This window comes from Danaus plexippus, chromosome 23 (assembly GCF_018135715.1).
Source record: "Danaus plexippus chromosome 23, MEX_DaPlex, whole genome shotgun sequence".
Lineage (NCBI taxonomy): Eukaryota > Metazoa > Arthropoda > Insecta > Lepidoptera > Nymphalidae > Danaus > Danaus plexippus.
In genome coordinates this window covers 102,009-128,716 of record NC_083551.1, presented here as the reverse complement: position 1 = coordinate 128,716, position 26,708 = coordinate 102,009, and the positions used below count along the sequence as shown (strand labels likewise).

The following is a 26,708-nucleotide window of genomic DNA, read 5'->3' as shown; positions in this document are numbered from 1 at the left end:
GTAAATATTTCATTAAATATTATTTTTTGATTACTCAGATGATTTCGACTGTTATCTAAATCACTGTACAAGAATTAACAAAAAGAACATTAAACCTGCTATTGTTATATGTATGTCTGCATGTATGTATGTATGTATGTCTGCATGTATGTCTGCATGTATGTATGTTAGTATAAAGAATAAAATCATAGATAGAAGGTCATTGAAAATAGATCATATAAGAATCATTGAAAATTATTAATAAAAGTGAAAAGAAAAATAAAGTTAAGCCATGAAACTTGAAATACGTCTGGTCTGAGAGTTTCTACGTTATATTGGAAATGAGAAAAGAAATAAAACAGTCCTAATACACAACAAAGCAATATAAAAAGCCTCAACTGAGTGCCGTATAAGCAACTTTTACGTAGAGGCTCAGCTGAGAGAATTACAGCCTCCGACCAGCTGGCGGACGGACCTCAAATATATGTATCCCATTTAGCTAGCGAAGAAACCTTCATTGTACGTGGCAGCGGAAGTTACTGGCCACCTTGCTATATACACTTTGTATAAGACGCAATCGCGAATTATATGTGAAATAGATTGTACAATATACGCTCATTTAACTTATGAAGGTTATATAATTTTATCATCATTAAAAACTGTTATGCTAATTGTTATTGTGGTTTTAACGAGACAATTAATCTCAATAACTGTGTGTAATAGCATCGTTTCGACGCACCCCGCCTCCATATATTATTATACCATAACTAACATAATATATGACACTGGCCTATGTTCAATTACTATTTTTAATCTCATGTATTCTGTTATTTGTTGTAATGAATCAGTAATATCAGGATGTCTATTCCTTGTCCCTTATCGTCGGATGAAACAAATTAAATTTAGACAAACAATTGCAAGTCTTGTCTTTTTGTACTTTCTACATTTCGTTAATTGTTTGCTTCCAATTAGTAACATTATTATACCGAGCGACACTTCATTTAAGTCGCAACTTCGTCAAGAACTTCTTTGTATTGATGACAATATTTTTATTTATATATATATTTTTATATTTTTTCTGTTCAACCAACACTTCTCCCCTCACAGATAGTCTTCAATAAACTTCCTTCACGCTCTGGGAGTCCTAACTATTGCTATACTAACTTTGGTCTAAATCTCTTCAGCGAGTGTTTCTGAGTTTGTCAACAACCTCAGAGCTTGAGGAAATATTATTAATGTGTCAACGTTCTTTCAAACTTTTATAAAAGTTATGTTTGATTTCATTTTATTCTTTCTGTTAATCCTTATATATTAACTCACAATATGAATTGTATTCTGATGTATTCTAACAGCGCGTCGTGCCAATTGCATCTTTGTAATTCCGTATATCTAATAATGTGGAAATGTTACTTTTATCTACTGCAGCATATTTTATAGTATAGCGTAAACGCGCAATTCAATTGAAATAAAATAATAATATTTGGCGCTTATTTTATCTGTTTTCATAATATTGACAAGTGGAGCGTTAAAATAAAAGAACGATAAAAATAATTATTACGTGAGATATGTTCAGATGATTTTGTTTTCTAAATCTCTATACTCGCTGTCTTCTTCACGTGGCTTGCTTGGGATTGAATAGTGATCCCTCTGATTAAAATTCTCGTTTAATTGAATTCCTATATGCTTGTTCAATCCTTAGTATAAGTAACGATGTTTTTTCAAACTCGACTAAGTATAGTTCTTTTATGCAAAGTTCAACTCCCTAACCCTCGTGACAGTCTGACGGTTAAAGTACATACTTTTTTCGTTTATGTACACTTGTATAACGAACGGGAAATACGTAACTGTGATGGCAAATATATATTTCGAGTTAATAGTTTAGATCCGTGCTCGTCTGACGTTTGGTGTTTTATGCTGACATTAAAGCAATGTAAATGTATCATTTGAATCTCGGCTGCGAACTAACACGGTCAGATTAGTCAGCAGTCACTCTCCGAGCGAACAACCGCTGGCCTCAATATTCTACTGTGATGAATTTATTATAAATCCTTAACAGCTATTTTATTGTTAGCTCATATTTATTTTATTTTTTGTTATCGTTGTTGTTGTTGGTTGTTTTCAATCAATCAAACTTTTTATTTTAGTTTTGCTAACAAATTTTCGGAGGGTAGCAATTATCGTTAAATATTTATCCGAACGAACAGACTTAGATTTAAAATAGTAAGAAGATATTATTGATATAGTTGGTGGTATTAAAATAATGAATCCGACAAGTTTAAATCAACATAACTTTACATACGAGGCGTCACGAGGGAAAATAGTCTTCTTTCATTCACTGCTCCCTTTGCTGGACTGTATGTTAGTGTTTTGTAGATAGTTCAGTGAATGGTAAAAAAAGAAATTTATATAAAACTTATAACACTCATCACTTAACTGTGTATTGTGGTCATGTAAGGCTCTCATGAGGACAATCAACATCGTCATCATTCCCGACATCGCTCTGGCCTATGTTCCGTCCCAAGCATGTAGCAATATATGAAATAATTAAAAGTCCAGAGACAGCTGACATCTCTCGACACACCGTCATTCTAAATCATCTGTAATTCCGTTTAAAATAACGTTTTTCAGTATTTTCACCTAAATTGAATATTTAAAAGCAACTTTTTTTTACTGTAACTCCTCGGTTTGTTTACTTAGTAAAGCTGTCAGTGTCCGGGAGGCGAGATGCGAGTATCTGTCCGTGTGTCTTGTTTTAATTGTTGTGTTCCATCACCATGTCTGTAAATGAAGCAGCAAGCACGTTAAGTTCTAACATATATGGCTGATCATTACTATTATCATAATACATCAGCAGTACGTTTTGTCGATATAAATCCTGAGTTTCTGTATAAAATGAAATTTGTATTATATTCTTCACTGACATCTTTCGTAACTTGTTTAAATCATTAATATTGTATTATTCCTTGTAGTTCACAACACTAATGTTATGTGACGCGATACAAATTGATGGCTTGTAGTAATTGATTACCAGCAACGCCGCCCTCGCCGCACTCGACAAATAATAACAGCTGACAGGTGTAGGTCAGTGCAGCGGGTTTGTTACTTATACAAGTTTTATTGAGTTTCATGACTCGTCTTAACGAATTTAACCAATGAGATAAATCATTTGTCCTTCTTACGCTACACGTTATTATTGCAGGAATTTTATACAAATTACTTATTTTGATGATAAACTCAAGATTCAAGTTTTAAATATTCTTGACTAGAGGTAACTAATATAATCAAATCTTATTTAGTTTCTGAATCAATATTAACAGGGAAATGTTATTTGAAGTAAAAATACATAGGACATGTTTAAACCGCCACGATTTTACTTTGAAAGTATATGAAATGGTATATTTGAAATCCGGACACCAATCATAGAACAAATACACAATTAAAGATAAAAAATAAAGAAGAGAAATATTACTTTATAAGAGGATAGATGTTTGTATCCGTTACACCTGGACCGCTGGAGTCTCTTACAATCCTTCGATAAACAGTCTGAAGTATTAATGACGAACATTCAACTAAAGTAATGACGCAATTTATTTGCTTCTTGTGGTGGTTCAGCGCCACTTATATAATGATCTTACACAACGACCTACACCAAGAACAGATTATTATTAGAGTTTACTTTAAATATGTACATATATTAACTGAAATGACTGTCGTAATGAATGGTGATGATTTAAACATTTTGAAGAATGAAAATATATTTCAGTCATAATTCAAGTCAGCTACAGACAGTGGACCAAAAAGTAAACCAAAAGCTAATCTAAACTACATCTATAAATTAAATTTAAACATATTAACTACTGATAGATGTATGGCTTACTCGAGGTACGCCTGAACAAGACAATGGTAAGTCAATTTTTAATACTGAATTTAAACAACGCATACAGTCATCACCTACAGCCAGTATGGAATCCTGCGTTAGCCAACGTACAGGATCACAATCAGAAACAATCACGAGAGCAAATGTGATTTCTATTTGTTTATATATAATTCTTGACATACATCTGTACATTATTAATTCCGGGGAAACCCACATTAGTTTACTTCTTCTATTGAGGTGACAAAAATTAATATAAATAATACAATATCTATCTTCTACGAGTAGGTGTTCATGCAACTTGTAAGTTAACGCTTTGAGTAAAAGTAACGCAGATAAAATTCAGTTAAATATAAACGATCTAGTCAAAGAGCTTTGTTAACGTAAGAACCTTGTACAATTATAAAAACAAAGCACTTTTCATTAAAAGAAAGAAAAGCCGAGATGCGAGGAGCGAGGAGCGCCTACAATGCGAGGTATTTAACCTTCGCGTTTCAGGAAGACTGTTACAGCATCTAAAACATCTCCGATGAGCTTGTTGAGGAATTTGTTAACATTGTCTTTATAAATTAAATTATTCATCTAACTGAGTCGAGGAAATAGCTTTGCATTTTTACAGTCTTTTGAGAGATCTTCAAGAGAATAAACTGCACTTAGAAGGATTTATGACGCAGAAGTTTGCATGTTCCTCTTTTTTTATGAGAATGGTGGCAACGAGCAGAGGGCCTACTTAATTCAAGTTAGTTACCGTCGGCAATGGGCGTCTGCATAAGAGATGTTGCGGATGCTTTGCCAGTCTTGATTATTGGGGAAAGAGGAAAGGGTGTGAACAGGGAAAGAGAACCGGCTCTCTCACGCATCGGACGAAACGCAGCCATTAAAGACTACTTCAATCTTCTGTGAGAGGGTGGTAGTTCCCTGGTCGGGCCAGCTCATGTTAGAGCTGTAGTAGCTTGACCACAGCTAAACTCTACCATCTTGATAAGATTTGAAATGATTCTCCATGTTGGCTGAGTATTCGAATTATAATTTGTATCTATAAGTAGTTGTTAATTATTTCAAAATTCTTTAACAAAACCATGTATGAGTCGTCTATTAATTCTAAAGTCTAAAGCTAAATTAGATCGTAATGAGTATCACGAGAGCGAGCACTGCCAACATGTCTGTCTTCAGACGTCGGAAGATATCTACAAATAAAAGAATGCATACAATGCAAAGCCTCAAGTCTTCTTCCACAATTCAATGATTACCCTCATCGGCCCGCTCCGTGTTTCAAATATACGCTCTGACATTCTTCAATAAAGTGCAAATTCGAGTGACGTTGTTGCGAGTTCCACACGAGTTTCGACTGTCAGGTCAATATTCGTCTGTGGAAGCTTTATTTTAAAAAATTTGATTCATTTGAAATGTTTCAAGTGAAATTGTATGAAAACCAGATCCGAGATCCGAGACAGAGTAAATAACTCACAGAGAGGGACGAGAGACTAAATGGCTCTTTTATTATTCAACTTGAAGATCTGAACTTCTATAACCAAGACGCTTCTTAAACTTGTTCTTTAAATGTATCTTAATAATTTCTTTTAAAACTTTAAAAAAATCTGTGAACGTTTTTCTCATATTTAGAGGACTGTTTTAATTTAATTAAATATATTTATTCGCCTTAAAAATAGAGCACTTATAGTAATGAAGATTTTTTTTCCACCACTTTCATATTTACTATTATTTAATAAATAAAATAAAATACATGTAGTTTTGCGAAAGAAAAAGAAAGGTTCGAAAAGGAAAATACAATATCATTACAGTGGGGCGGAAAACACAATGGGCTAACCTTGTTGGATTTGTGTTGATCGAGGAAACGAGCGACGCCGGGTCTCGTTATATAATATTCAGAAGTGAGATAAGACGCGTAGAGAAAGAGTTACATATCACGAGACAACAACCAAGTCTACTTCACTACGTAATTGGTTTGATAATAGCTATCATAACATCAAACAGCCCAACATTTAACACATTTTTTCCGTCAAATTCCTGATTTGCAAAACTAAATCCATTAGACAAAAACACGAGAAACTTTTACATGACACGTTATAAGACGCCCAGCGTGACATGGACCCGGCTCGTTCGTGAAATCTGGTCTTTTGGGATCTTTCTAATTGGCCGTATTTCTTTCAAAGTGGGTCTTCTCCCTCGGGTCGGCTAATGTCGGATCCGCTTACAAATGACTCTGTAATTTTGCCGAATTTTCCCTCAACTAATCCGAGACTCAGACGGACTAGTTGTTTTAATTTGAAGGCTAATTTGCTTATAAGTCATTACTGTGATTAATATTTTGTATAAGGTTTCGACATTTTTCAGTAAGAATTTACTCCGTAATTTTTTCCTTAAAATTCCATTACCGTACCCTAATACAATTATTGAATTTCCAAAAACCAGAGCACGGATCTCAATTTACTTTAATACAATCTACACTCTCCCTGCAGCCTCTCGTCCGAAGAGAACTCTAAATTATTACGGAGATTCAGTTTGATCCCACGTTTTAAGAAGCTCATGTTATTTTAAAGTTTTAAATGCTTTCGGTCCTCTTGCTAGTGTGACTGAGAGCTTTTTCCTAACTTAACTGTTGTTTGTTAGTCGTTGTAAAACCTTTCGTGTTATGTTTCGTTCATGACAACCTTCAACTTAAATTGTGTTTATATTTATCTGAAAATTAACTCCTCGTTTTTGGTTCTGCGGCAGATTTTAAAACAAATATGTGACATAACATTTTAGAGAGCTCGTTATTTTAATGACTTAAAATGAACTATACGAAAATCACAATCACAATTCCATTTAAGATTATCATTTACAAGTGATATGAGCTTACTGACATCCACCCTAACAAAGAAACAAGGCGAGGGCGAGTCGAGGAGGAGCCTTTTAATATTCATCCTGCATTTTAAAATAAAACCATCGTGAACAATAACGGCCAAACAAACAGAAAACTGCTTTCCCCAAATCCAATAATCCTTCCTACGTGCTGAATTCAATTCAATGCGAACGTCATAAGATACATTTTTGATTGGCTCGCCTGTTTTTTATCCGCGTTTCTCACTATCGGATTTCTATTTAAGAGATTCATACCCTATGGCAGTGTCGGTAAAGGCTTTATTCGCCTGAAAGTTTTATGAATGCAGTGTATGAATTCAGTGGTCTTCGTAATGTATTAAAAGGTCATAATGGGAACGCAAGCTTGTTAGTTTGTTTGAATCCGAGCTAATCTCTACGTTATAATGTGTGATTTATGAACATTGAAAAGTATTAAGTAACATATTAAAATGTACTTTAGCTTAGTTGAAACATATAAGTAGTTAATGTACAACTGTGGAACATAAAATATATATATAATCAGTCTCGCCTTGATAAGAGGTCCATACTACGGTGAACTTTCGACTTGACGTGTGTCGTTTTAAAATAAACTCTGAACTTTTCGAATTACATTTATTATGAAGTAAATTATCAGTGATGGACGGACATAGAAAATGTCAGGAAAATGATGAGCTACCTGATAAAATATGGAGACGGTAATGTATTGGCATTCACAGAATGATTGATTTGATATATGCCACATACTTGTGTACAAATATGGTATATTCGTTATGTTTGAAAAAAAATAGAACTGAAGAATTATTGACTATATTCATGATAAGAAATTTTAATGATTGTTAAAGTGAAATCAACAGCAACGGTTATAAAAGTAATCCGCCAGTAAACCGTGGACAGCGTTAGAGATAATGTGAAGTTTGTGGAAATAAAATTTACATGGATTATACATACGTACATACATACATACGAACAGCATTAACAACACTTCAATATGAGTGCGGGAAAAAGTCATCATAGAAAAGGGTATATTATGACGAATTATAAATAAAAATATTGAATATCATTTATTAAATTCCGCTGCCTTGTTCTGTAGCTGAAATACAATAAAGTGTTTTAGTAAGAAGTGTTGTAATTGTTATAAAGGTAATTTGTATATTGTTAGAGATCCCTTTGTTGAGATGTCGCCGTCTCAGCGACTTAGTAAATTTCATAAAGTGATGCGCTCTTTGTTCTGTCCTCTTTATTAAAGCTCTCAGACATTCAACTAAAATTTAATTTATCAACTATGGATAAGTTAAATTAGTTTATATTCAGGGAAACGATTAGTAAGGTGTGTCTAAATACAGAGACACGTGACACATTGAGGAAACATAAGAGTGTTATGAGGTAATCTATGAGTGATGACTTTGTGTTTATTTAATTGTTGAATTATATATTTATTGTAATGAAAACAGGGCGGCCGGATGTGTTGAACATATTTCATAGAAGAATCGTTATTGGAGTCTTACAGACGCTCTTTTATTTATAATGATTTGTTTTAGTTTTAAATAAAACTAAAATTCAATGGATACAATCTCCACTTGGTTATAAATATCTGTGACGACCTTGGATCAGGTCATGTATCAAAAACGCTGACGGCTGAAGTGCGGACCTCCGCCTGCCTTCATAATACCGACCTTGCATCAGACCATCCGACACCCCCAAGGGATATCCGGCCTTAGAAAACATCCCCATAAAATACATCCCGACATAATAATGAGGTATCTCGTTATTTATAACGCTATTACAATCCTGAAAAAATGTATTCGAATATGATGTCAAAAATATTTTAAGACCTAAGAAAGTGTACAAGTAATGTTTTAAAATGAATGTGTCAATAACGAACTCGTAACTTCATTGAACGCATATAATTTACGTGAAATAATCCGATTATTAGAAGTTACAACTTTGTTTTTATAATATTCGCCAAGTGGTTTGTCTGAGAAATATACAAATTGCCATTTAAGTTATAAGTTTGTAGTAATTAAACTTTAATTTTTAAGGACATTTAATATAAACAACACTACAATGACAAATAAGAAAGCAAATGGTTCAAAATGTACAAGTTAAGTCATCGTGTGTTACCGAACTTTTCGCTCTTTGTGCTAAGTTTCAATGGACTGTAGAAACTACCCCGAAGAGCAGTTCATCAAAACCGCTAAATAATTTCTCGATTATTCCAACTCCCCGTCCCCTCCTCGTGCTTGAACTGTCTCTGACTCGCCGACTACAACTTTGAAGTTCTGTTAAAACTGTCATCCTATAACACCGATATTATTAAATTCCATCGTTAACGTATTTTGGTACAACATTTATCTATTACAATCTGTGTGATTATTCAACGATCAATATCAATCACCGCCATTAGTTATGTTCGAGGTGTATCGCTCAGCTCTTACGACATACTTCTTCTTCATATTTACTTTATTAATTGTCGTCATCGAATGTCTCTGAAGGTTTCGCGTTTCTTCATCGCCAGCAACAAGACGTAAACGACTCTATAAATGTTAATTAATCAAATTAATATTCCTTGTAATCTCGTGATCGTACACAACTCATTCCTATTGCTTTACTCTTCGTATTAATTGTGTATAATGTACGTGTAATGAATACTAATTATAACAGCCCAGGACGGTCGTAACTTACCGTAAGTCTATCGCTCCGTCTATATTATACTATTAATTTTATCGTAAGCAATATGTATTGAACGATTAACGTAAGAAATTATGTGTTGTGTTCATAATGATACACGGAATTATGTCAGTGTGGATGTCACCCATCCTACACAGCGATCGGTGACCGTTGCTTAGCTATTATTATTTAAGTTCGTTTCATATATGTATAAACATAAATGTAGTGTATATAAAAAAAATGAATTATGTAGTTTCAGACTACTTACTGTCACCAGAATAACTGTCACGCCAGGACTACAGCTTACCTGGAGACAAATAAACATCTTATTAATACCAAAATAATTTTATTTGACGGATTTCTTAATTTATTTTATTTCAATTCAACATGACAAACGAGGAGCTAGGACAAGTCACTGCCATTGCCTTGGATTTCCTTTGCCTCGAATCGTTTGGCCGGAGAGTTAGAGCCACCGTTCAATATTATTCTGCGTATAAATAATGCTTATATTTTATTTCAGTTAAGTGCCACTGGTAGATATTTCATATTATTTTAAGGTGTCGCGGTTTCCAAATGTGAAATCTATAAAACGTTAAGTGGTAATTGGCGATTTACGAAAGCTTTAGGAGAGGTCCGATAATGAGAGGCCTTCAAACCAAATTTGTTTTATGACTTTAATCAAAGTATCGAGAAGCCCTCACAGAATACTATCGCCTTTAATTTAAATATCGGTTAGCGATAGGTGAGGTGAGGTTACACATTAATACTTTGAGGATGTGATTCGCAGAAACCCGTCGAAGACAGCCGGGCTGGAGAGAGAGGGAGAGTTTGAGAAAGTGGGAGTGAGGGGGGGGAGAGGATTAAAGGGAGTGAAAGGGGAGAGAGATATAGGGGAAACGTTCAGTAACAAACACCAAAACCAAGCAATGTTATATTTTATGCCTTTATTTAATTGCTTTTTTAATGACAGAAATCATTACATAAATACATATATAAGTATAATAATAGAAATCATTTTAATTTATGTCGGTTTCCACTTTAGTTCCCTCCGTTTATTTTATAAGACGAGGTGTTAAATAACTTCTTTGAAAGTTCGGCGCGGACACGATATGTAAATTGATACATAAATAAGGCGCCTTTTGAAATTACTTTGTTAAGAAACGTGAAAAGTTACTCAAAATACCTCCCTCTAATAAATTAAAAAAAAGATATTTTACGTCTTCCAAAACTTATTAAATTTTATTTAAATATACGATAAGTTACGGAAGTTGTGATGACTTTTAAATCTTGCTTTATAAACAAAAATATTATTGTAATTTAAGATCTTATCGTCGAGACGTTTTTTTCTTCATTATATTAATATAAATGTATTATAAAATTTAACTTTTAGTAACGCAGTTACAACACTTAAAACAATTTTTTTGGGACCTCTTAGGGTCACTGACACTCCTCTAAAGGAGACACGTATTCTCTATATTACAATATAGCATTTACTCGTAGTAACTAAAATCCATCTCGTTTGATTAATCGTAAAGTGGACGATACTACATTTTGTTAAAAGCATTGTGTTTCGAGGATTCTGGAGATCATTAATCAAACCTGAATTGGTAATATTACTAACTATATAGACGCAGAATCCTTACCTTCGCTGTTTCATCTTAGTTTATTACGATAAATATTTTTGCAAGGCTTTGAAGGATATCAGTTTTAAGAAAAAAATATATTCGACATGTTAAATAATGAATATGCCAAGGGAATAAGACTCGAATCTGAGACTTTAAATTCTAAGTGGCCTGGTCAATGGATTGAATTTTCCTCATTGCAACGGGATAGTTTTTGATGGTCGTCATACCCGAGGGAAGGTGGGTATAAGTGAGAGATGAACGCACAATCTCAGTAACAGCGTATTCGTTGAAGGAAGGAAAATCTACAACGAAAGGTCGGAGTCCCACCGTGCGTTTTCTAATCCGATGATAGAAACGGGATGCAGGAAGTAAAGCGTGTAATTTCTGCGCATATGATCTAGAATGTATCCTACAGAATCCCGTAGTTGTAGGCTGGCTACTTTTCGCCTGTGCTCTAGGCTGACTGGTCTGTAATAAAATAAATGTGGTTACGACGCATCACAATCCTTTCTCACGGAGTCTAGTGTGAACTTTAAATTAGAAATCATATTTGATCACTTCAAAAGAGTTATTACATGTTTAAAGGAAAAGGAAGACAGACAACAGCCTTTATAAAGGTCCCTTTTTCGCTATAAATATTATTCATGACTCAGTATCATATAAAACAACATTTTCTAAAACAAACTTAGTTTTAAATGTGTAGATCAAACAAGCACTTGAAGATAACAACTCGCTTTAACGTTAATAGCTGTATATACTACAATGATTTATATAAAGCCATAGAAAATATAGGAAAAAAGAAATCTCGGCTGCGACTCTCAGTTTTTAATTACTCACTAAAATCCGGGTCAAGAATTCTTACTTTGCTTTAGAATTCAAATTGCTAAGTTGTAATTAGAGAACTTAATTATAACCTCGCTTTGCTCTAGTCACATAGACCGGAGTTGGACTCTTTGGCTAATTGTTGGACAATTTTCCTTTGAGTCAGTTAACGCTCAAATAGTCTGGAAGGCTGTGCTGGCTGGCTGCTGATTACCTTTGTATGAAAAGTCTCTATGTACCACGAAGAGCTGTTTGACATGAACTGAAGAACTCTTAAGGGACTGACTGCATTTTAGGACAGTTCTGGAAAGACGTAGGGCATTACCGTGTCAACAGTGAAGTACTTCATTTTATGTTATGTATATATCAGAGAAATATTAAATAACAACTTGTATTGGATATGTTTTAAAATGGAACTATTAAATTTCCGCTTTATGAGCGCATAACATAAAATGACAACTTTGTTATATTTTAAAACCAAATACACGAAACTACTTTCCAGAAACCTTTTAAGACGCACACTAAAAGCTCGCTCACTCCATAGTTTTATCGTCAGCTTAATATCCTCATAAGTCCACATACTTTTGGAACTCTGCCATAAAAGAAAGTGCGGAACTAAAATTATCAATAAAAATACCCTAGAGTCTATAAAGTTGGCAACAATGAACGGTTGAGTGAAACCTGTCCCTGGCGTTAGTTCAACTATATTTTAGACTTCCTATTGCTATGATCCTAAGGAAATAGTATAAGCATTTATACTTTACATCAAACTGCCACGGATATGATACGTTCCTACAGTCACGTGTCTGTTAGAACAGATCATCTCATATAGTAGAACGTTCACGTAACGTTACTAAAAGCTATTAAGTCCTATGCTGCTATTAGGTTATCTTTTCACAGAAGGCCGCTGCGGTCAGCCCGACTGGTGGCTAAAAGGCTCCCGTCCCGTGACATATAAAGGCTAAATGTCATGACAATAGTTTTATTTCTATAGGTTTCAAAAAAGACTAATAAATATAGGCTGAAAACCATTAGGACTTAAACAGTCCATTACAATACTCAGTGGCACAAGCTTGATACAAATAGACCCTATAGATAGACTAACATCTCGAATGAGAGAATACAAATAGTTTATCATACTAGTAAAAAGTCAAGCGAATGGATGTCTTTAGAACAGTCGAAGTTCATATGGAGAGGAAGTGAACAGAGATTATTATACTTTATTAACTGTTTCAGAAATGTATTCAATTACTTAGAACATTATTAATATTAAACACACAAACATCTAGATTTGTACATCTTTGTTAAATGTCAAATATAATGGAATATTACGCATGTTTGTACTGTTATATATACATATATTAATATAGAGAATTGTTCGGTTCATTTTGTTATAAGGAGTGAGGGTGTCCTTGTAATATTTACTTCACGCTGTCAAATCTAACGTAACATAAAACTCCAGCAATAATAAATATCGCTACATTTTGTTTTCTCGCTCCAACGACTCTCGGTAACTCAGACATGGTTGTTATTTGATTTTCACTCATTTGAAATACAACTCAGTTCTACAGTCGGAGACCGAGGTCATGTGTGATGTATGTAAAAGTTGTTTTTACTGAAAAAAAATTTAAACCAACGTTTTCATTGTATTTCAATAACAACACACATAGACAAATATTACTTCGAAAAGTGGAATTTTTAACGTCAATTGCTAATATGAAAATCATTGTTCTATAATACTATATTGTGAATTCTCTCCAATGGATTCAGCTATATGAATACTTTAAAAAAGATTCATTACATCGTTTGATGCATTTTATTTGGAAGCACTTTTACGTAAAGTTAACGCCACGTTTATATTTAATAATAATATTGTTCAAATATTTATTTCTTTGCGTCAACTGACAACGAACTTCTATCATTTAATATATTAATAACAGTGTTAATTAATTTCTTCGACCACAATACTTTCATAGAAATCTAATAATTTCAAATGATCTGTCTCCAACGGATGGCGATTGTTTTGATGATTATCAATTACATTTCATTTAAAGATAACCAATTTATATTTGAATAGAATACTATTTTCTGATGTTATTATTGTTGTAACTATTAACTCAGGCATTACTTCAACGTACGAGTTGTGGAGAATTGTTTATTTTATTACTTACGTATGCAGAACATTCAATTTGAAAGAGTTGTTTCAATATTCCGAACGTTTCTCGACAGAACCTCAGACTGCAATCGATCGGACCGCAACCGATTGACTTTTAACACAAACACGTAGTTGTAACAATGATCTTTTTAACATCAAACATACCTTTACTGAACTAAAATTTAATATTATTTAAAAATCTATAATTCAGAAACATTCAAATATGTCAAAGCGATGTTATATCTTTATAAAATGTTCTATTAACGGACAATGGGTAATATTTAATGTCCTGGGTTTTCGTACATCTCGGTTTATTTTAACTAAGTCACATTTAATGTTATTCTTAATAAAATATTTGTACTAAAACTTTAAGATAGCACTTGTATTCGTTGCACGTACCCTAATATTCCCTAAACTATTTCAGATTCTAGACTCAAAACTAACACTTACAACTATTACTTTAAGTTTACGTCGAGTTGGGAAATGAATGAGGAAGGAGAGCCGGGGAAAATAATTAGTTTAGGGATTTATCTGATACCTGCTTCCAAACTTACTATAGCTGCGTCTCGAGAGGATCTCGATTTATGAGAACGATATCCATGATGACGTTTACAATAGAGACTAGAGAATTCTCTCCAAGAGAGAGATAAGAGAAATAAGATAGACTAGAGAGATAGAGCAACTATAGACATATAGATAGACATACAGACATACGGATGGACATAGAAATTAACAAAAATATACAACATATGTTCTGTCCGCTCTCTCAGGACTGTAGTTATATAAAAAAATGAACAAAGGATTGGGATGGAAGGAGAAATAAACCTCTGTCAGTCTCACAGGAGAGAGACTCTCCTCTAATGAAATATTTTTCATCTCGTCTGCCCGTAATCACGGTTGCTGCAAAGGAACCGAAGCGTTGGAGTATGTAGTTTTAAAACAATATAAAACGCGCTCTTCTACTGGTTACTTTTGGATGACACAATCAGGTCAGCGAGGTTCCTTACGGTAAACTGTTTACCTACATATATTACACGTGTCCTGTTACAATTTGTGTTATAACAAGTATAGAGAAGGAGAGATAGGTATGTAAAAGTATCAAGTGATAAAGAGAAATTCAAACAAGATTAAATAGCTCAATACTCTAAGTAGTATAATTTTAACGTTTTAACTTTACGGAAACTAGCTATCGCAATAGCAATTACTTGAAGTAGGATGACGTCACGATGGAGTCATTACCGACGACGAGAAGCCTTAGCAATGAGAAGCCTTATTCACTAGAAATAGGTAACGCTACCGATATGAATATATATATATGTGTGTTAATATTGTAGGAGAAAAATACTCTAGTTTAAAACATTATATTACACGAAAAGCTCTCTGTACAGTTTACTTTAAAAATTGTTCAAACATAAAGAGCTCATTTCCAAGTTAAACCAATTATGAAAACCGTGTAACACCGTGTTTAATGTTGTTAATGTATGTATTTATTCTCATACTTAACACAACTGTAACAATATTATCCTGAGGTTCCCTACTGCGAGGTTGGAACAGCCTCGAGCGACCGGAGATCTGACACATGTATTAGATACGGTTTGTCGATAGATCAACTCACAATTACTCGGACCACTTCCATATTACAGAGTACAAAAATATTTATTCACCTCAAAGACCATCCCAATGGCAACGATGTTGCAAGAAAACTGAGACAAAGTTATAAAATTTCAAATGCGTTGATAAAAAAGATAATTCTATCGTTCAATTATTATAATAGGACATAAATGACACGACTGGGGCTATTAGAAGTTACAACAGTCTGTAATAACGAAGGACACAATCAATGTAATATACTGATGAATCGTACAAACTGATCAGACCTCGCTCCGACCGGAAGGACCCAGTTAATTGAGTTATAATGTTGTTAATCCCACGGACTCCAAGTGACTTGAACTTGGAACTTTTAGTGTCTGAGAAGTGTTCGGCCGAGTGTTTCCGACACAACATACCTACTAACATTTTCTATTGATTGAATCAACATGAACCCAACTGAAGCCTTCATACAAATGGTAACATCGGTCTAATGTTCTGAATCTGAGAATAGCTGGGTCTACTTACGGGGTAACATATTTTTAAATGATATGTTTTGACATAAGAAAACAAATGGTGCAAATGTTTTTAAATAATAGTATATTTTTTAACGCCGCGTTAACATATGAATTTGTCAACGTTTTCTATGAGACCCGTATAATGTTAACATTTCAAATGTTATTATCTTAAAGGACGACCATTTTAATATTCAATATTCTTAAGTTTTTTCTCAGTACGGTCGTGTAGGCGGATGGGGCGCCTCGACGACGCGACGCCGCGCCGCTAGTTCACTATACTTCAGACGTTTGTTGTATCCAGGTTATTACGAACCGACATGACTCCATCACCATAAACAGACCTCCTGGAGGTCCGCTGCTGAGTGCTCTCAGGAGTTGGATGAACAGAACTAATACATTCGCCGCAGAGAAAAACAGTGGAAATATTAACTTAGTGTGTTATAGTTCCATATGTAACAACTCAATAACTTATATTATATACACTTGATATCTTTATTACTTTCAATATATCTTCAGAGATATTTGTTACAGCAAATAGCGTGAAAGTGATAATGACTAATTTTGTATTTTCATGTAGTATTTATCACGAAGGTATTAACATATGGCACAGTTAAAAAACTCAGTACGTCGGAGAACATTTTTATATAAAAATGCCTATAGTTGGGGTTAAAGAATAAATCTTAAATTAATTTTACGTGAGTATTCATCTAATCTTTCCCCTTCCTCGTGGTCCCTGCCATGGCGAGGTCGCGGAGGAGCTCGCTGTAACTCAGCGGTATGCGTAATGCGGACCGATGAAACCTTTTATTATAATTCTCTCTTATCATTACGAGGGGAGTCCGAGGCTCTGTTTGTTCAATATTTACATTCCATGTCGTCAGCGGATTGTGTCTTTTACAAACATCCCTATATTTTATATGTACATCCTTTAACATACAATCATGCAAGTACTTGTAATACGGACGTACAACGTTGTATACTAATAGTTTAAAAGCACTTTATGTAATTGAAATAGTTGAAGCTATCATCTGATCCGTTACATGACTAAACAATAGGAAGTAACATAACACGTGAATAACATTAATCCAAACGGAACTATTTCCATCGCACCAAAGTCTATTTTGATATTCACCGAGAGCTTCTCAACATCTACAAAACCCCTCGTCACTAATAACATAAGGCTTTGACACGCTCGAATCCGATTCGAACCACTTTATCCTTTAAGAAACAAATCACATCAAATTAACCCTTAATGTCTCAGAAACAAGGTTCATTAACGAAGATCGACTACGTTAGGTGTTACATATATTATTCACATGGCATTCGAGTCCCTATTAGCATACAATTTAGAGACAAGCTCGCTCACAAAGGCTGTAGCAATAGGACTACTGTTTCCCTTTCGTTATTGCAAAATCGATCGCTCCTATAAATACGAGCAGAGCCAGCCCGAGACGTGAAGACGGTCACATGATAAGGTTTTAACGAACCGTTTGAAATGTTCAGATACTTTGATTAGTGTTGTCTCTCCACTAGTTCTTTGAATCACGTACAAAAGAGAGTTACTCTTTTGCTTAAATCAATTTTTCTTTATAAATTAGACTAAAACCTAAAAACTAATCAATATTCATGTACTTGTAAGTTATTTTCGTTTTATTTCTAAGTAAAGTCAAGTCGTATTTAATAAAAATGGTATAATAGTAATAGCATTTGCAAGTGTTATTAGTTCTGAGTTAATTAATATAATGCAAGTTTAAACGTTGAACCAGCGGAGAAGTAATAGAGTTAAGAGGCAATTATACAAATGTGTTAGTTGAAGCAGCGATCAGGAGTTGGGGAGTGTTTAGAATACAGTTACATACATGTTTAGAGCGGCCGAGTCCATTATACAATATATGTACATATTCGTAGCTAATACAATAACACACTGTAATAAGTAATACAATGGAAGAAGCTGGATAATTAGATTGATAATAATTTAATTGAAACGACGTGAAGATAATGTTAATACCTAATTGGATTCAGTCGCAGCCATCAGCAGAAAACTGAACAGGATGGAGCCGTGTGACTACATGGAATCATTTATTGGACACGAAGACGGCTAGAATAAGTTGTGATAATAAGCCACCTGTCACAGATTATAACATATACTTTACAAAGAGATATTTGTGACAGAGATTGTATCGTAATTACCTTCTAATACAGCCCTGTGTCCGACACTCGACACACAACCTTCGACATAGCAATTAATGTCACTCGTGGAGTCGATATGTACGTACGAGGCTTGTTACTGAACGGGGTACTTATTATTATAAATTGCCCCATAATTTCTTCATTCAGCTAATATCTCTTTTTACAAACTAAGTCAAATAAAGCTTTTCCATATACGTTCTATTTCTATATTATTAAAAAATAAAGGCGTCAAAACCGCGTGTCCATTCATGAATCGAATTGAAATAAATGAAAAAGGAAAATGTTTATCGTAAATAAAAATTGCTAAAGAAAAATAAATTAGCGTATTTCAATATCGGAATGAAACGCTGAAAAAATTTAATATTTAATAAACGTTTGAAAACCTCCACCGCTAATGTTTTGAATTATACCGACGCACCGAAAATATATATATGTAGGTTGTGAGGGAACGAATATGTCGATGACGTCACGCTGTATACGTTATATATTAAAGGAAAATAATTTACGACTGCCTCAATTTATTACAACATTATAACAGTAGTAATTAATAGCACAAGAGTTGTTAAGCACTAAACAGAGACATAAAAAGTTTCCTATATTTATTTTTATAGCGAAAGTAATTTATAAGTTGTATTGGTTGTGGCGAGCTCCCGACAAGTCTTATAAAGAAGGGCGAATTAGCCTTTGTAAAGATAGATTTAATTGTAAATCTAGAACAATAAAATTGAATTAGCTCGTCTCAGAGGTTTACGGAGTCTCGGCTCTATAATTACGGCGGGAGCCTAAGTACACCGCAGCTGACCCCGACCAACTTAATTATAGAGAAGCAGGAAGCCTGAATTAATGACATGTTTTGTTTTATTTTAAACGTCACTTGAGTTGTAACGGAACGCTGTATTTTCTGCCAGAATTCGTTTCATTCGCGGACGAGTGTGAAATTCGTTTATGCAAATGACTTGTAAATGTTCACATTATTATTCATTTATGTTAAATGCAAGCCTTTTATTAAATACGAATCGGATGAGAACAAATAATCCTAAATTAATATCTCTGATCCGAACACAGGAGAGCGTGCGAATAAAAGACCAGACGAAATTTTCTACCTCCGGAGCGATAGTTCCGCTCACTTTTATTTCTGCTTTTAGTTTTCCTTATTTCGAACTGGAGTTTTTATTTTAAAATTATTTATTTAAAAACTTTTTTCCTCTTTTTTGAGTTTAATAATTTCTTGCTTGAAATTAGTTTAAAAATTTTGAAATATTTTAGTGCATGTTTTAAATTATTCTTAAGCGAACGTTAGAGAGGAGAATATCTAGAGGGCTGAGGACTGTCTTGTTTGCTCCTTTGTTTAGTATTTGTTGCTCACTAATGTTCATTTATTAATACATAAAAAAGCTTTTTTTAAGATCATATACCTATTGAATCTGGTTTTTCGGTTAGGAGAGACATATTAAATCATATACGGTTGCTAATAACGTAAACCTCCAAGCCGGTTCAGACGCAGTGGGGTGCGGATAACGTTTGAAATATGTTTAAAGTCCCCAGAGTATAAGCTAAAGGCTTCTCATGTCTTATTCTTTTATAAAAATTTAAAATTTGTATAACAGAAATTTAAAAAGAGAAGTAACCACATTGGTCTAGCTTATAGATGTTGTAACTGTGGATAGTCGGGCGGTGACCCATCAAAAGACACACAACCACTTTATTCACATTAACCTATATAAGATTAAGGCCTTAACATTACTCTGATTATTATAATGTATATGGATTGTGTATGTACAAGAGTTCGTTTGTAAAGCTTTTGTATTAAATTATTAATCTTTTAAAGACATGCCAGGGACTGAGGGACGGACATATACAAACTTTCTATTGTATAATATAAACCATAGTTTTTTTTCTTTTTGATATTTAAAAAATAAGCCAAATATTTAATTTGTTCTATGTTTAAAAGCTCTTAAGATATAATTCAGTACAACCATTCTGAAACAACTGTTCGAGACATCGAGTGTTATTTCTATCGTCTAAATTCTTAATGTGACTTACGACAACTGACTTGTTATTCATTATGTTTCGTGGAATCAATGAAATGTCTATCTATTCCGTCTTAAAGTCTATAGACGTTATTAATATTAATACCCAGTTAGTTAATTACAGAAAAGAACACGTAATAATTGCTTCACATTATATTAAGACTTCTTAAAACATGATTTTTGTTTAAAAAACCTTTTCAGTAACAGCCGAGAAAAAAAACGAATGCTTTATTAGGGGTGTAAAAATTTACAGCCTTTTCGTGGATGTAATAATAATGGAAAAATATTATATAAAGGTCTTGCTGTCACGTGTTTGTAATGAGTGAAACAAATTGTTCAGTTAAGTATTAAGTTAAATAAACAAAAACAAAAGAAAGAAATAAATTTGTAAATACATAGGTTCGCTTACAAACGTGAACGAGTAACGATAAACAAATCTATGTGAAGATTACTTGTCTCAAATCAAAAACTAAGTCAATGTAATTGAAGCAGTAAATCGCAGCACCTATTTCTCAGTTCCCACAAACCTAATAAACTAGGGCTCGTAATATATAGACTAGCTTCAGGTCTCTGAGGAATATCTAGTTAAGTTGAACTTTTAAACACTAAAAAGGAAGTTGGGAAATTTAGATCGAATATCTAAGTTAATTACGACTATAACTTAAGTGGACGTTTTAAAGTTTCTTCGACTAACATCGATTTTATGGATGTTGTTATTATTTTAAGTTTTTAAACGTTTAATTTCTTACAAACAGAATATAGCAAGTAATATAAACGTACAAAGCATGTCCTTTACGACAAACGAGAAATAGCTGTGTTACATTAATATTCAAATACAAAATCACCATAAGTTCAGACAAACAAAACATATGAAAAGAATTGAGATTTAAAAGAAAAAACTTCAGAAAAGTTAAAATAAAATAATTAAAAAACGATTCAAACAGATTGAAATTATTCCATTGAAACGAATAATGACTTAACTCATATTTCGTGTTAGAAAAGTCTGATGTGTCTTATAATAATCTAATATACCAAGAGTAGCCACCAGATATGATCACTGAAGGAGTGGTTATAATGGTATCCGACCGCAGTCTCGAGTAAAAGTTCACACTCCATTGAAGTCTTTGTTCGACAGTCGTCTATTAGCAAGTTGGCGACAGTTTTAATGTATCTCACTGCTCGCACAGCGCCAGAGATAACGGCCGATAGCTGTTGAAAGATGACTTATATTAAAATTATACGCTCAAGAAATATTACCATCATAAATGTATGAAATATTCAAACATCTCATTTGAAATAATAACTCATAGAGATATGAAACTCTTACAAAGCTTAACGAACTGATGAAGACATTTTGAGGAGAAATAAATGGAAAATATTAACGGAACATTAATGAATATTAAAACACTTCGAGTACTGAGAACGTCTCAGAGAACGTTTCCGACTAACCTAATGACCGGTATCATTTGAGTTTAAATTTTAACTTTTAGATAAATTTTCTGCTACCATTTCAGTAAATGGCTTTCCACGATAACAGTTTCTTACATATTAGTTTCAAAAGTTATGTACGAAACGTATTATATATTTCATATTGTTCTATATAAGATGAACATCGCTTATGTAATATTTTACGCGTTTTCGAAGCGGATATATTTCAGAGGATATCACTGAGCGCGATCAAATTTGATCAACAGGGAACCAAATGAAAATCAAAATGAATTTAGAGTTCACCTGGATTCAAAACTCAATTAACAAGCACACCGAGGAGCACCAGGAGGAGCAGCTCCGAACGGAACTCACTGAAATATTCCAGTAATTCATGAGGCACGACTGTTACTGACATTGTTGGTTAGAACTTACTACTAGTGTATGGCAATTTAAATACTTCTTCCTTATCTCATTACTTAAAAATGTTATGAAGAAAAATAAAAAAATGTTTTATTAAGAAGAAGCTCATTTAAAATATTGTGATAATTTTTTTTATTAAATTAGTGAGGACAATGACTCGATTGTATGGACATAAGTATAATGATAGATAATTAATTAATTAAGCTAAAGTAAACCTGTAGCTGAAGAACTTACAAATTATATAAAACGTCATAATCGGTTGAAACAACGTCGCACATTACCGGTATAATGAAATAATCTGTATAATTCTGTTCGCTAATATTTGTGGATGTGCGTCACAGTTGCGATTTGTAATCCTTTTATCATCACAGTGCAAACACTACAAATAACATGCAATTATTAAATGTTACTGTTTACACAAACCCGACGGAGGCTTTACATACACACACACACACACACACACACCCACACACGCGCATACACGCAGACATACACTCGCGCACACACCTAGTCTATGTACATGTTATGTATAGGTGTGAGTCGGCCGACGTCTGAGACGTTACGAGAATTTGATGGTTTATTCATATTCTCGTTTGATGTTTTATAATAACACTCGTAATTCAGTTATTGCTTGTTTCGAATGAAACGAAAATTGCAAATAAAATATTCAGATATTCATCAAGTCCTACATTTTGTTAGTGTTTTTTAAGAAGGATGCCTTCAATAGCAATATTTTATATGTACATAGATATTATCTTAATGATATCAAATATCATCATGTATTATCTTGGAGTGCCTTGAAGTTGGTAGTTATAAGATTTGTAAAGATTATTGAGGGTTAGTCGTGGTAGATCTGAACACGGGCCAAGACCAGGAGTATGTGTTAGGACAGTAAATGACTTTGAAATTGTTATTTATTACAAAAAACTTTGTTTATTTGTAAAAGACGAAATACTCGAGATTTAATATATTTGAATACGTAAAAAATAAAGAGTGTTTAGCTCTAAAATTGTGAGCCACGATTAGATTAGTAAATGAAAATATATTTTTTGACAAATGTATGAAATTTATTTAGATAAATAAAAGTAGGACAAAGGCTGTACAGAAGTAATTACTTTTGAGTGAAATGAACGTTATTTCGAGTTCGTTAGCGTCCAGATATAAAGTATATTTCAAAATGAGTTATAAAAAATGACCATTTTTAAGGCGTGCAATTAGCGAGGGAATTTTAAACAATTAATAGTTTGTGGTACGCTCGTCTGTCATTTCATTACAACGGAGTTTCCCATACGCTACGATGTCAAAGGCTTATTAAATAAAAGAGCAAATATTATTTGTTACAGTATTAGGACGGTTTAAAGACATACATGGGTCAAAAAAATGCGTTTGTTATTACAAAGAAGCGGACAAATTGTTGGAAAACCACCATCGGGAAAATCTCGGATAGTGTTGTAATAACTGACAGTCCCTATATTTATTGTTAATTTATAATTCAGCAAAAGTTGTTTTTACAGATTTCTCAGCTACCATGAGTGTTACCGCGACTTGATATTCCTTGATGTTTATAAATGTTTCCTTTGGTTATTAAAGTCGAGGGTAATGCTCTTCAGAGCCAGGATCATGTCTTAGTAATAAACACAATATAAAGGCTGCTGTCTCCATCGCCTCCGCGAAGCCGACCGTCCGTGATACAAGTCAAAGAAACGACACCGACACAAGACGGCCATTTAAAATGCAAATTAGAGATAAACTTCACGATAATAAGATTAATGTTCAAATAATACGACGATAACGAAACTCCCTTATTATTGTTCGTTAAACTTCCAACTTTTACACAAAGGACTGACGAGAGAAATTCACCGTTTCAAACGCTTCTGTGAATACTTTTCCCTTTAGAAAAAAATAACTGACGGCCAGAGTACAAGGGCACAAAAGAAAAAATGTAAAAAAATTATAATGTTCATGAAAAAATGGTAATTTTGAAAATTTTCGAATAGACAAGAACACTTCACGTCACTTCATTTCACTTACATTATATAACATAACGTATAGAATATTTGAATTGTAATAAAGAAAGCTGAAACAAGAAAATCTCGTGAGAAACGTTATACCAATAAAATATGTGCATACGTTGACTCGCTGTCGTTGTGAGAACAGCTCTCATAGTTCTATCGGATGAGGAACTACGCGGAACCGATCACAATAAAAATGGTGGAACGAGATAGATTTATGGACACAAACAGTGTTGTAGTTTGACTTGTTCGGCAAATGTTAGCAGATGAATTGTGACGCAATTGTGATATTGGGACAGCTTCAGCGTTCGGGATATCTGCAGAGAAATATAGTACATCACGAGGGACGCCGACGGATTTAAAGTTACATAAAATTTTAGTATCACTGCTGTGCGCTATAACTGCGGGGTGCGATTTAAAAAATCATATACTCACCCCGTTCTCCGTATATCGATATGTGTACCTTCACATCCGGGAAAATGGCGTGTTATGTTGTAGTATTTATATTTGTAGACTTCGCTATTCGAGAAGCCTTAAGTGTCGAGCATTCAAACCATTAAACGATGTTAAAACCTGCGCAATGGAAGTTATTTAGTACGGAATGTATGACTTCATTGAGGCGAGAGTTATTTTAAACGTTTTTTCGTTTTGTAACTTGCGTCTAAAGGTGAAGCACACTGAAATGTATTTTGGTTTATAAGTTCCATTTATATTTAGGTTATCACTAATGAAGTGAACTCTGTATTAGTTACGAGGGTTTGATTTCTATAATGAACGAACCGCAGCTGGATCAATCAACTAACATTATATTCATTATTTAGATAGCATTATGTTCAGACTTTGATTTACATCTAAAACCCAAAAACACCTGTTTTAGAATAACAATATTTATTAGTTGTTGTTGACGAGTCTTGTTTATCCTAAAAAGCTTCTTATAAAATGAACTTTCTTATTCAATGAAATGAAAAATAGTTTCTTTTTATTTCTAGAGCTTATGTTCGTCCAAAGTAATGATTGTAATGTGTTTAGTTAGCCTCGAGGGGACAATTCTGTTTCACTAGACGTAGGAATAATTCAAATGCGAGGAAAATTTAATGAGATTCTTACTTTCATTACTCTCTATCATTATCTAGACGTATTTTTATGTAAAATTATTTTCAATTTAGCTTTGTGAAAAACGTTTTAAGCCCTCGGGACCAGCAACGAACTCTTTCTAGTCAAATGACAAGATAAATTTTGAAAATTATCTCATCTGTGCTGTGGCAGGATACCAGTTATTGTATGACACTAATAAATTTAATTAAACAACATTTATTTCCCTGAGGACGATGCTAGCAAACCGCCGCGGTAGAATTTCCAGATATCGATTCAGAACAAGAGTCGCTAGCAGCTAACGAACAATATTTCATGGGGTTTGTCACCGCGCCCATTGCCCGTACTCCGGTCATAACATATTAAAAGGGTTAAGAATTGGTTTCTCATAATGTAGAAACATTTCGAGAATATTATTATTTTTATGTGCGTTTACGTCTTTATTTCATATTTTAATAAAAATATATAGATTATATGGCTTTTACAGCTCCGTTAGATCAATCACCGGTCACCGTTACTGAAGATGAAGAATTTTATTCATATATATATATTTATTTTTCGCTAGATTAGTTCTTGAAAGATATTACACTGATGGGGACTTGTGTAGCAATATGATCTTCGGATACATCGACGCAAACTTCGATCTCGTTGGCTACGTTAACAAAAAGAATTGTCGCAGTTAGCGGAACACTCACACAGTTGTTGTTGAATGTTTTTTTCTCTGCAAACTCGAAGCGACTAGTTATGTTACTGGGCTTTTTTTTTTTGACGACAACAGTGAAGGAGCTACAACCACGAATAGCTCACAAAAAATAATCGATCGTATTTTACGATAGAAACATACACTGATACACCGCGGTAAAGTATATTTTTGTGAGGACACTTACTTGTTCTTACTGTGTAGTGCACAAGTGACAAGAACACAGGGAGTTCGTTTAATTAATTCAAATTATAATAAATTCATAAGAAGAAGCGTCTCACCTGGAGGTAGAACACAAACTTTGATAATTGACTGAGATGAAGTTGACAGTCCTCACTTTTAGAAAGTTACTTGTTGAGCTTTTGCAATATTAAAATTTATAAAAATATTCATAAAGATATTTTAAAAGTTAATTTGTAATTAGATTTGGTCGTTGTTTTACTCAAAAGTTGAAGTGTTTTGGAGGAGGCTAGCGTGTGCATTGAAACGAAACCAGAATTAAAACATCCCCAATAAGAATACTGTTTACGAGAAGGAAACATATACATATAAAAACAAAGTAACGTTACTTAATATTTTGTCTTTATATAAGAAAGAAGTGTTTAAAGTACGAAGCAATTGACAGGCTGCGGAACAATGTACAGTGACATAATATAGAAGCAAAGGCTATACGAACAGAGCGATACGGGACAGTCCTGCATTTTTATCAAACGGAATGAGAATGAAGTCAATATGCGAAACGTT

The 26,708-nt window shown here is 33.6% G+C and overlaps 1 protein-coding gene across 3 annotated transcripts in view; it reads right to left on the bottom strand.

Annotated features, from left to right (window-relative positions):
• Positions 1-26,708, bottom strand: part of LOC116774860 (complexin) — a 125,358-nt gene that overhangs the window by 59,098 nt on the left and 39,552 nt on the right. The window contains exon 2 of one of the 3 annotated variants that reach the window (XM_061524087.1): positions 9,654-9,692. The exons of the other annotated variants lie outside the window; for them this stretch is intronic. The gene's annotated coding sequence lies outside the window, so the exon portion shown is untranslated. The remainder of the gene's footprint in view (positions 1-9,653; positions 9,693-26,708) is intronic. 3 annotated transcript variants of the gene reach the window in all.